The sequence below is a fragment of the Excalfactoria chinensis genome, chromosome 2 (assembly GCF_039878825.1).
Source record: "Excalfactoria chinensis isolate bCotChi1 chromosome 2, bCotChi1.hap2, whole genome shotgun sequence".
NCBI classification, from domain to species: domain Eukaryota; kingdom Metazoa; phylum Chordata; class Aves; order Galliformes; family Phasianidae; genus Excalfactoria; species Excalfactoria chinensis.
In genome coordinates, this window is record NC_092826.1 from 111,335,418 (window position 1) to 111,347,839 (window position 12,422).

The window sequence follows — 12,422 nt, forward strand, 5'->3', positions numbered from 1 at the left end:
GGCCCCGCATGGCATTTTGTCTGGGAATGCTTTACTGAGGGTACCAACGCTCCAGATGCTTGCGCGGTGGGGATTAAAAACTGTAAAAGAGAAAGGTTTATAAATCTGTCGGCATATGAAACTTTTTGCAAAGTCAAAAGCTGTTACGTTCCAGCCGCCGAAGCTTTGGGAGGTGCCTCAGTGATGACAGTTGAAAAACCCGTGGGATGTATTTTCTTTTTCAGGTGAAAGCTGATGGGAAATGGGAGGGATTTACACACAGCTTAAAGGACAGAAAGAGTGAGAGAGCTCTGAAGCACCATAGCTCTTAAATGTGAATTAGAAAGGAGATTACCATCTTGAGATAATGATGGCCCTGAATCAACTTCTGTTCTTGTGTAAATGGCCCTCTGTCTGGAGCTTCTCATTAAGTTAGGGTGACCACCTTAACTGACCCATTATCGGAGCAGTCACATAACCACTGTATTTTTCTGCTCTCTTCCACATAGGTCATGCTCTCTTCTGGACTCTAAAAATAAAGCAAATGCCTTAAACTGCCATGGCTTCCACCCAGCTGTGGAGAAAGAGACAGTCTTGACATTTAATACATACATCTTTTCCAGACAATGGTGAAAATAGTGAAACTGTTTGGATAAACCCAGAAGGCCTCCTCTTCTCAATGGACTTGTGACATCTAGTGAAAGATTTCAGGCCAAGCAAGTTACAATGTAGTATTAAAATGAAATGTGTTACACAGCTTGAAAAAGTAACGCTGCCTACCTGGTGGCCTGTCTGCAATGCTGAAATGCCTCCATGTGGTACTTCTATCTTAGAGGAACTGATTCATTACTATTCTTTCTCTCTCTGTATGCTGTTTCCACAATGAATCAGACATTGCTTAAAACTGTACTACTTTCAAAGCTGAAGCAAACTAAATGAAGTTGATTAAAATAGCAAGCCTGGAGAGCTTAACTTCTCATAAAGTCTAAGTAAGATTTGTTATTTATTTGAGGCATAAGGAGGGGGGAGAAGGAACTGATCTTTATACATCTTGTGGTTTTCAACATAACCCCAACTAGCCAGATCTAGCTTTGCCTTTTCTTGACTAGGAAGGTGGCAGGGGGACCAGAAGAGATCCCTGATGCTAAACAGTGAGCCTGAGCATCTTTTGGGCTGTGTATTGATAGGCTCATAGTGAAAATCAGGATGAAGTTCCTGAGAGGCTGAGACTATCAACTGTGCATATCTTCCAATAGGTAATTCAAAAGACACCCTTGGCCCAAAGCAACTGGTTCAGTGGAAAATCTGCTAGAGCCAAGAATGAAACCTCAGCTTCCAGTCACTTACACATGACATTGATTTTCCTACCAAAGGGCTTACTTCTGATTATTTAGTAACAGGCTTCTTGCTTACTTGATGATAACCAGAGATTTTCTTCCAGTTTCATTAAAACACTTTTGTCTGTTAGGGTGCCACCAAACCTATCTTGTATTGTCACTCACAGCTCATTAGCCCTTTAGGCATAGTGGTCAGGCTGAATTTCCAAACAAGAAAAAGAAATGCTAAGAACAAGTCTTAAAGATATTTCATCAGTTTGTAAAATGTGTGAGAAGGGAGAGAAAAAGCAAACCAACAATGCAAAGGTGACTCATTCTGAAAGAGGAAAGAGTTCAACAGTTCTTGCCCCAGCCTCCAGCCTCTTGCAGAAGGGAGCTTGGCTCTGTCTTGGGATCAGCCTTGCAGGAGTCCTCTCCTTGTACTCTCTCTCATCTTATTCCAGAGCTGCTGTGCAGCTTCACTCCAGCCAGTTCATTCTGGTTCTTCCTCCTTTTTTGTAACTTTGTGCATCAGTGTAGTTTGGGGCATGCAAGGACTCTTGTTGGTCTTCTAGCTGTTCATCAAGATTACTTGGTCTTTTGTTCTGAATCATGCAACAAACCCATCGATTTAGCATCTCCTCAATGAGCACTTTGCTTTCCCACACATTTCTGGAATATTTCACAGAACTGGTTTGCCCAGAGTTTACTTACCAGAGCCCTGCTAAGTTTGCTTGTTCTGGCAGAGCACACCACTTCCTTTGCTCATTTCCTCTCCTTTACCACACTGTCACAGGTTGTAATATATGGAAATGCACACGAGGCATCATTGCTATTTATAGGTACAGACAGCTACATATGAGGTGTGGAAGAGACAGTGCTACATAATACATGCAGGAGAATTCATCACAAATGAACACATCCTCACATTTACTGTACGTTGACCCTGAGTGAAGGGTATCCTGTCAGAAGCATCGGTTATCCAGGATGTGTGGTTTTACTTTCTTTCCCCACTCCGCCCCCCCCCCCCCCCCCCCCCTTCCCCTCCTTACTGGTATTAGATTCTGACTACTTTGAAATTCCTTTAAACAGACCTTGAAAGGTCTGACTTAATCCATGGCCTCCTTCTCCCATCAGAGAACAGCATAGCTGTGCACTGCTGTGTTGGTACGGGATCCTGCTGTGCTGCTTCTTCAGCTTATTGACCCTGCAGGAACCAAGCCTGTGTGTGTGTGTGGAGGAAAGAGTCAGGCTTCACATCATTCAGCAAGGGCTGGGATTAAATGGTTTAGTTGTGGATAGAGAGAGCAGGAGCACAGCAGGAGCACAGCTTTCTGCATTCAGCTCTGAAGTGCATGTCCTCACTGTCCCACCCTGTGACCATGCTGTCCTACCCCTGCCTTCACACTGGCTCCAGCAAGCATCTGACCTCATGAAAAGTCACTTCAGCATGCTAAACTGGTAGGGGATGAATGACTTGTTGGGTGTTGAGGGTGTGCATCTGGCTTGAGATTCCAATTGGCTTAGAGCAGGGTGAGAGGAGCAGAAAGAGGAGTCAGGGAATGTGCATCCAGGGCTGGGAAGGCGGGTGGGATTGCAGCAGGCAGCAATTAAATTAGTTTAAGCTGTTGTTTTGTGGTAGCCTGAGCCATTTTTAGGGGTGGTTTAAGAAGTGCAAGGATACAGTTAAGTGTTCTCCCAGAGGTAAGCATTTTCCTCAGCAAGTCTGAATAGAAGCACTGTGTGGTTGTTTCTCTTCATTTTACAAATACAAGAAGAATTCATAAATTATAGTCAAAGAGGCAGCTCTTTAAGAACTGCATTCCCTTTTCTGCTTGTCACTGCAAAGGCTGCAGGAGCAGTGCATATTTTCAATAGATGTTTCTGCTAATGACCTCCCTTCGCCTCCTCATTTGGAGCAGGATGATGCCAGGAAGAAGACTGTGACTTCTGGAGAGAAGCAGCAGAATTTTCTTTGGCAAATATGTGTCAGCGATATGTTTTTGGCACTGGCCTTGCCCTGTTTGCTGGTTATACATTTCCCCTCACTGTAGGAGATCTTGTTCCCTAATCATACAAGAATGCTGGCATCCACCAGCCCTCTGTAGAGCCTGGAGCAGGTCACATGTAATGGCATTTCTGGACAGCAGGCACTGAGTGAAGCTTGAAATGCAGCACCTTTCTGCAGCTCTGTGTTGGCCCCCAGAGCCTGCCTGGCTGTGGTAATCTCTGAAGCCCAGCATCATGGTCCCCTTATCTCCCATGCCAGCACGAGTTGATCTCTGGATGGATCTGCACATGAATGGCTGCAGATGGGAAAAGTGAAAGGGGATAAGGGCTTCCTTTGTGCCTGTCACTACCAGAAGTACCATTAAGGAGCATGTCAAGGCCTTAACAAAACAGTGCTGGGTACTTTCTCCCTGTTGCTGGGGCAAGACAAAGAGGATGGGAGCATGATGCCTCATGTTGTTTCAGCCAGGGACTCCATCCAAATAACAGTCCTTTTCTCCTTGCACAGCACTTCAGAACCAATGGAAATGACCTGAGCAGCCATCCAGGTAATTTTGTCTAGGAATCTGCTGGCCCACAAAAGCTGTTAAACATAATTACAGAGATCCTAAACAGAACATTAATAAAGGAAGCAGCAGCATCTCAGGCACTTCATTTGGAGGCTGATTGAAAAACTAAATCCAGAAATGTCAGTGGAAATGCACTGCCACTTTCAGCACGCTTTGCATCAGGCCATGGGCCCAAGTGTGTTGCTGTGTTGTGCAAAGTCTGTGTATGAGTTCAGAGCTGCATGCCACAGCAACATGCAGAGAAACCTGGGGTATTTGGGCCTCTTATTACATCTAGAGGAAAGCAGTGTTGCAGGAATGAAAGCAGCCCGTTCCCTGACCACTCACAAATATATGCTATACATGTCTCCTTCTAGTGCCCTAAAGCTGATGCCATCAAACCGGAAAGAGGATTTGCAAGGAAAAACAGGTTATAGTGCTGTTGCATAGGATCTAACCCTGCAGCTCATTATATCAAGGTTGTGCAGTGTCATGCAGTGGCACCATGGGGATACTTGAGTCTGGATTCACTCTTCACCCTGTCTTCCCCATAGCAGCTATAGGTAGGCTGCTGATCTTTCTCCTCATTAATCAAAATAATTTTGGAGAAAAAAATATGAGGCTCATTTTCTATCCATTCTTCCCCTTAGTTCTTTAATTTATAAACAGCTTTACTTTGAGCTTCTACTGTTTTCCTGTCACAAATTGACTCAAGTTTTGCTTGTAAAGATGGGAGTAAAAGGGGTGACAGAAAAGCCTTGCTTGGAGTGGGACTTGCTGCACATTATCTTGACCAAAATGCAGATAAATAGATTCAGTTGCTTGGAGCAGGGAGGGAAACATGCAAAGTTTCAGTCATTTTTGAGGTTTCCATTTTTAGGTACAAATAAATGCAGCTATCTAGGGAACATATAGCATCACAGAATTACAGCATCATAAGAGTTGGTTGGGACCTCTGGAGATCATTCAGCCCAACCCCTCTAAAGCAGATTCCCTACAGTAGGCTACACAGGAAAACATCCAGGCATGTTTTACAGATCTCCAAAGAAGGAGACTCTCCGCCCTCTCTGTTCCAGTGTTCTATCATACTCAAAGTAAGAAAGTGTTTCCTTGTTTTCAGATGGAACTTCTTTTTTCCAGTTTGCACCCATTGCCCTGTGCCCGGTCTCAAAGCTCCTCTCCAGAAAAGAGCCTGACCCTATCCACATGATCCCCATTCTTTAGATATTTATGAGCCTTGAGAAGATCCCCTCTCAGTCTTTTGTTCTTCAGGGTGAACAGTACCAGGTCTCCTAGCCTTTCCTCATAAGGGAGATGCTCCAGTCCCCTCATCATCTTTGCAACCCTCCACTGGACACTCTGCAGTAGCTCTCTGTCTTTCTTGAACTGTGGACCCCAGAAGTGGACACAGGTACACCAGATGTGGCCTCACCAAGTCAGAGTGGAGAGGATAATCTCCCTTGATGTGCTGGCCCCGCTCTTTTTAATACACCCCAGGATACCATTGGCCTTCTTGGCCTCACAGACACACTGCTGACTCATGGCCAACTTGTCCACCAGAACACCCAGGTTCTTCTCTGCAGTTTCTCTCCAGCAGGTCAGCCCCTAACCTGTGCTGTTGCATGCGGTTATTTCTCCCACGGCATAGGACTTTACACTTGACCTTGTTGAACTTCATCATATTCCTCTCTGCCCAATTCTTCAGCCTGTCCAGGTCTCACTGAATGACAGCACAGCCTTCTGGTGTGTCAGCCACTCCTCCCAGCTTTGTATAGGTCTCCCCTTACTCTAACCTCAGCATCTTAAACTATATTCACAGCCCTGCTGTGAGGCAATAAAATGCTATTATCCTCACCTCATTTCTTATCCTTGGATAAAGGGAGACAGCAAGAAAGGCAAAGGACTAGCAGAACCCAGCCCCAAGGCATGAGGTTTATGATCTTGCCAGAGCAGATGGAAGCTCAGTGTATAAGCAAACTGCAGCAAACCAGCATGCTGAGGGGAGAATTTTCTCCTTTGCCAGCAAAAATGTGAAACAGAGAGTCCAGCCTTCTACTTAGCATTTCATGGCCTGAATCAAAGACACGAGGAAGAACCCTCATCCTTTTCAGATCCAGAATTTGTGTTTATCTCATGGGGGCTGGAATCACATCCAGTTATTCTACTAAATGATTTGGGCTCACACTGACCTTGCAAATGACCACCATACAGGTGTGGGAATGATTGTAGCACAGAACAGGCTTTGGGGATGAGAAAGCCACTGAGCAGCTTGGCTTTGTGAGCACTAAGGGGCTCCAGGGTTAGCTGTGGAAGCCTAATGTTTAAATAACTGCTCAAACATTGCAATAACAGGTGCGCTCTGGCTTAGGCTCTGAGACTATGGCTCGGGATATAGGACTGCATTTCAAACCCACCACCCAAGGCTGGAGATTTCCCGCTGGGAAATAATAATTGCTTCTTTTTAATTCAAATCAAGTAAAAGATTTGGATGGATTGCTGCTTTTGATGCTGTAGTAAGTAGGTGTGTGCACAAAGAAGTTACTAAGTTCTATGTGATCAGTATTGTGGGGATTTTATATATATACCAAGAGCAACTATATCTGCCTCAGGTTTGTTTGGAGTCTCTTAGTTGTGTCTTTACTAAAGAGTGAGTCACAAGGTACCAGAAGTAAGCACTGTGTGCACTGTGACTCATGATGGGCAGAACATTTATCACCACATGTCTTCAGACACTTTCCCAGTATTACTAAAATATCCATTTTGGTACCAAACGCAGAGCACAAGGCATAGAGGGTGTAAGCTATGTAAAAGGAAGCTGTCAAACTATTTGCTGCTGTAATATTGATGATGCTTCTCGGGTAGGTCACGTTAGGATACCATGATAGGAAATGAAAGCTCTCTTATGGCTTTAATGCAGGCACCTGGGGAACTTGATTTTCAATTGCTCAGCACCTACCTAAAGGAAACCAAACAGGTACTGCCAGCAGGCAAATGTTGCATCTGGTTCTCAAACTATGGAGAACATTTGTATGGCACTGTTGAGGTGCTACTAGAAGGTGGTGGGGAGCTGTATGCTTTTTCCGTCCCTCATCAAAGGGGATTTAGGTTTATTGCAGAAGTTCTGACAGCTCAGTGGTTCTTGCTGCCTTATTGTGCCCACTGCAAAAGGTCAGCCAGTTCTGGTGCAGGCAAAGGCTTTTCTGCCAGAGTCCTCCTGACAATAAACTATAAATGCTTTGTCTGTCACGAGGTGATGATAGCTCAGTATTGCACGGCTTTCCTGTGCTACTGGAAATCTTTTTGTTTATACAGACTCCTTTGTCTCCAGGATTTATCAGCCCGGCAGCAATTATAAACAAAACTCCGTGGGTTTGGGACTTTCTCTTAATGTTTTCAGAGAAATGCTAAAATATATTGGTTCTCTTACTGAAGGGTTACAGTTCGTTATTAGTTTTGGTAGACACTGTCACCAGAGTATCCAGTAGTTCCAGTATCTAACAAATGGCTATTTGCATTGTGTGGGAGGGAGAAGTTCCAGCTGTTATTATCCTGAAGCCGGTTTTCCCAGAACAAAATTACTTCTAGCACAGTGTTCATAAAGTGGCCTTCAATGGGCTTGGGGAGAGAGTGGAAAGTGTTCAGGATTGCCACCTAAGGGGTTGGTGTCATGGGCCATAGTGATGATTTCACTGCGAAACATGTTTAAAGTACTCTAACAGAGCTATTACTAGGTGAAATTGTTTCTTCAGTGTAAGAGCTCTGCTAGCACTTAAGAGCCAAATGCATGAAACCCACAATAGTATGAAGAGATGAGAAGATCCAGGCACTGATCTTGATGGTGGAGAAGAGCTAAAGAGCAAAGTTATACTGGAGTCTGCTTGTTTCCTGTACAGTAATATGAGAGAGTCTGCATAACTGTTCTGGAGGTAAGTATGTAATGACGCAGCAAGAAAAACTGGCTCTGAAGGCTACCCAGAAATTTAATCTGCAACTGAGCTGTGAAGTAGGGAATGAGAATGTACAGTGCTAAAACAGACTGAAGGTTGCTGTTTGGTTTCCCCTTGCTCAAAACAAAAGGAGGGGTCACCATGAGATATCCTACAGATTTAAAATGAGTAAAAATGAGAGCTAGAGAAAAAAAAAAAAACAAAACCCTGGGCTATCTTTAATCTTAGTCAGAACCTCAAGCTTTTTTACTTGAAACATCCTACTGAAGCAAGGAGAGAGGTTTTGTGGGGGGATAAGCGAGCCTGATCCTCCTATGAAGAGTTGGTCACTGAAGATAGGAGGTCTTGGAAATGGCAAATAGAGCCCACAGTGCTTTCTGTCCAGGAGTCAAAGATAGGCTGTGACTGGAAGAGGTGAACCAGCTCTTCTCTCTGCTTTAGCCATGGATTCCAGTTCAGTTCTTTTTGCCACAAATCTAGGTCTGTACAGCTGCGGGCAAAATGACACAGCTTGCTAACCTGATGTCAAGGGGCTTCTGAGATATGTGTGGAAAGAGCAGTTTTCTGAGAAGCTGGGCAGACATGAAACAAAGCAGTGTTGGCTGCGGGATCACGAAGTCCAGACTGAAGTGGTTAAAGATAAACAGGGTTAGAGAGGAGGTTGGGATGGACCCTTTTGACAGTGACCTGCAGTTACGCAGCCCCTTACCCACCAGCTTCTGGAAGTTCCAAAGACAGAGAGTAAAAAGCTGTACCTGGCAGTCCTGTCAGATCACAGGCTTGTAGATCTTGACTCCACAAAGTGCAAATTATCCCTTGTGTCAAAGAAAGTGCCTTTGATTCATCTTGTAGGCAGTGAAGTATTTTTAAGATCTGGCCCCGATAAACTGGAGAGGGTTTTTTTGCTACATTTTAAGTGCATGAATTCAAGTTGGTGGTGTGCTTTATACGTTTGTAACAATTCCTTCTGTGTTCTCTTGGAGAACGATTATTCTCCTCAGCCTATTTAAATATCATTTCCCTTTTCATCTGTTTCTAGTTTAAACAAAATTATACAGTTTTTCTTTTTTTCTTTAACACTTCTCTCAAAAGGTAGAAAATAAAGTGCTTCAGTCCTTCGTAAACGCTGTGTTTCTGCCCTCCTCCCCCTGGCTCATTCAGCTGTGAGTGCAATGGCATATGTTGTCAGATACCCAGCAAAAGGAGAAGTACATAACCCAGAACCTAATAAAACAACAAATCTAGTGTGTCCTCCTGGTCTGCAATCCTTCAGCAGGCTCCCTTCATTAAACATAAAGCCATGTGTTTCCTACAGCAGATCACATCCCTGGTGCCATGGTGCGGTACGCTCTGCTCTGGCTGTATTACGTGAGGCTTTTTTAATTTACAGCGACACAGCTTTTATTTTTACAGGGATTCTTGGAAAAGTACAAAAGCGAAGCAAAACCAAAACAAACAAGCAAGCAAAAAACATGGGCAGCACTGCAATCTCAGAGAGCTGTAAACGACCTCATACCGATGTGGGCAGTAGGACAGCAGTACTAACCTCAACTGCTCTGCTTTACTCCTGGCGCTGTTTGCCAAGATGAGCTTTATTTCTCCAGGCATTCTGGAGTCTAGGTGAAAATCCCAGTTAAGCCAGCTGGCTTCAATGACATTGTTCTGCATTTACACCAGGATACCTGCAAGCAGAATTTACCCACGGGCTCTCTGCCCATTCCCACTGTCTGCACCATGTTTCCATGGCACACACAGCGATGGAGTACCCAGGAGGATTGGCAAGTCATGGAAATCTGTTTGTGTGCTGCCAGCTACCCTGAGCTCCAGCGTGCTGATCCCACTACTGGTTTAAAGCAAAGGCCAATGAGGTTTATGGCCATACGCCTCTGGCTGGTGTCTGGGCTGCTTTGGATAACTGACAGCACTGGTGAGCACAGAACACAGGCAGAGTTTCTTTATATTTGATTAAAGAGTGAATTGTTGCAAGCAGAGGGAGAAAACTGAGCTTTCTTGTAGAACAGGTTTGTACGTTCCAATGTGGGTATGTCTAACAATAAAAACAGTTCTTTAGAAACAAGTGTGGTGGATTGGATCTGTTAAAGTTGCTTTTTTATTTAAAGGTGAAAACACCATATAAAGCTGCACATGTAATTCAGGAGGTAAAATATACTGCACTTCATTAGGAGTGTTGCTTTTCATTTATGAGCACATGAGAATGGTTATTCACTAGCTGAGCTCTGGTTTTCTATGCACAGCTCTCATAGTCATATCTCAGCGGGCCAAAAATTCTGCTGAATTAAACAATTACAGTTAGATTGACTCAAACGGCATCTTGAGCTTTTACACAAATGGAACATTTGCCCTGCTGTTACACAAATATTTGCAGTATTTATTAATCTATTAAATTTTTGAGTAAAAATAATAATAATGAAAACCATAAACTGAAATGGTTGCTAATTAACTGCAGGGCTGAAAAGTTGAAGCTCCTCCTGCAGACCCATTCTCAGGTATGCTGACATGAGTATGAAGTATTTTAACGGAAACTGGTGCTGTTCCTCAGACATTCACCACCCTATCAGCAATCAGAATCCATACCAATGTGCATGAATATCTTTTGTCTCTGCTCAGTTTCAGCCCAGAGACACATCTCCACCTCGGCACCAACCCTTTGGCTTTGTGAATGTCTTTTTTTGCTGTGAGCAGTGCCATTTTAGTTTCCACTTTAAAAGAATTAAAAGATCCAATTATATAAATTAATTTTAAAAGCCTGATCACTGATCTTCTGTGAGCACGGTTATAACACAAAGGTTGTAAAAGGCTTAAAGCAAGGCTTTGTGGGCTTTGAAATGCAACGTAGCACAACACCAACCTCTGCCTAACAGTGGGGTTGATAGGGATGGATGTAGGAGGAGGGATGGATAGGAGTGATACAAGAGCCTCTAGATCTGCCATCAGGTGTGGCAACCATGGGCTTCACAGTTGGGCTGCAAGGCTTGGAGGTTGAATCTCTCCCTGTTCTCCTAAAAATTTAACATGGAACACTGGAGGAAGAAATTACTTTGAAACAGGGTGGATTCTGGCTCAGGAAAAGTATGCTCAATCACAAGATTGTGTTATTTAGGCTTTAGAAAATATCCACTGCCTATATTAGGCCAAGACAGGGAATAACATGGACACACATAGCAGAAATGTTAAGCCACAGTGAACCAGTGATTGAGCACCTGGTAGGAAGGCAGGATCAACCCAGAGGAGCTCAGTTGCATCCAATACACCTGAGTGTCCAGAAGGGGTGAAGCCAGGATCCACCCCTTCCCAGACCTCATTAAAGGGTTGGCAGTGGGGTAAGGGTGTCTTGCTGAAAATTCCTGTGTACCTGAGGCCTTCTGTGGGTGAGTAGATTCTTTCTTTCATTTCTGTGTCAGCAGCTGCTGCATTTCAGCATATTTTCACTTGCTGTGGCCTAGGACTTTACTACTATGCAGTCACTGATGTGCTTTCCATTGCATCACAACACAAAACAATATTTGCAAGTAGCTTGTGCTGTGTGTGATTAGCAGGGCTAACTAACTACCCTACCTTTCATTTCTATCTGACGTGGGAAAACATGTTCTTATGGTGATGCAAAGCATAGGAAATGGCTGGAAGAACATTCAGCTGCTGTGACCACATGTCACAGGAGAGAAGAGTACTGAAATGAACTTCTATATTGTGGCAGCTACAAAGATATCTCTATGTTGCTGCTGAGGTAAAGAAACTAGACATAAGCAGGCCTGGCTGAGGGATGCACACCTGGGAACCCAGAGGAGTCAGCTGAGAACTCTTTGGGCTGAAATGAGGAGGAAAATCCGAAGTGTGAATAAAACTTCTGAGAATTCAACTTCTTCTATACTCGGCACAAGAGAGATGGGATGAGAGAAACAATACCTTCATGGTGCTGGAAACTTTGTACAAAATCTGCTCGCGGGGTCTGCAGTAAACCTTCACTGCTTTTAGTGCATTTTAGCTCTTTGTGGTCCACAACAGTTACAAAAAGGCTCATTTTTCCTCACATATCATTTGGTTTCCTTATCAGACGTTTGCCAGGAAACCGCTCATCAGCGTTTGGGCATAAACTGTACACAAGATGGGGCTGCTCAGGGTAGTGGGTAAAGGACTAATGTTTTGTGAGAGGCTGATCATGCCTGGTGTGATGATGACCATGCTGATACCTAAATATTAACAAAACAGTGGACAGCAGGCCACTGAAGAAGATGAGCTTATATAAAGACTGGACAAATGTAGAATCATAGAATGGTTTGTGTTGGAAGGGACTTAAATATCTTAAAACTCCAGTTCCCCTGCCATGGCTAAGGCTGCCCAGGGCCCCATCCAATCTGGTCTTGAATGCCTCCAGGGATGGGATACCACAGCTTTTCTAGGCAGCATGTGCCAAGGCCTCATCACCCTTGTGGGATTCTTCTATTCACATAAATCTTCTCTTGTAACTACACATATTGAAGAGTGGAAAAAAAACAACAACAACAAAAAACAGTAGGCTTTGGCATATGTGCTTCTATTGAGAATGCTGTTCTGGGAATGCTTCTCAGAAATAGGCTGGTTTTTATCCTTTCTTCTCCAGTTGT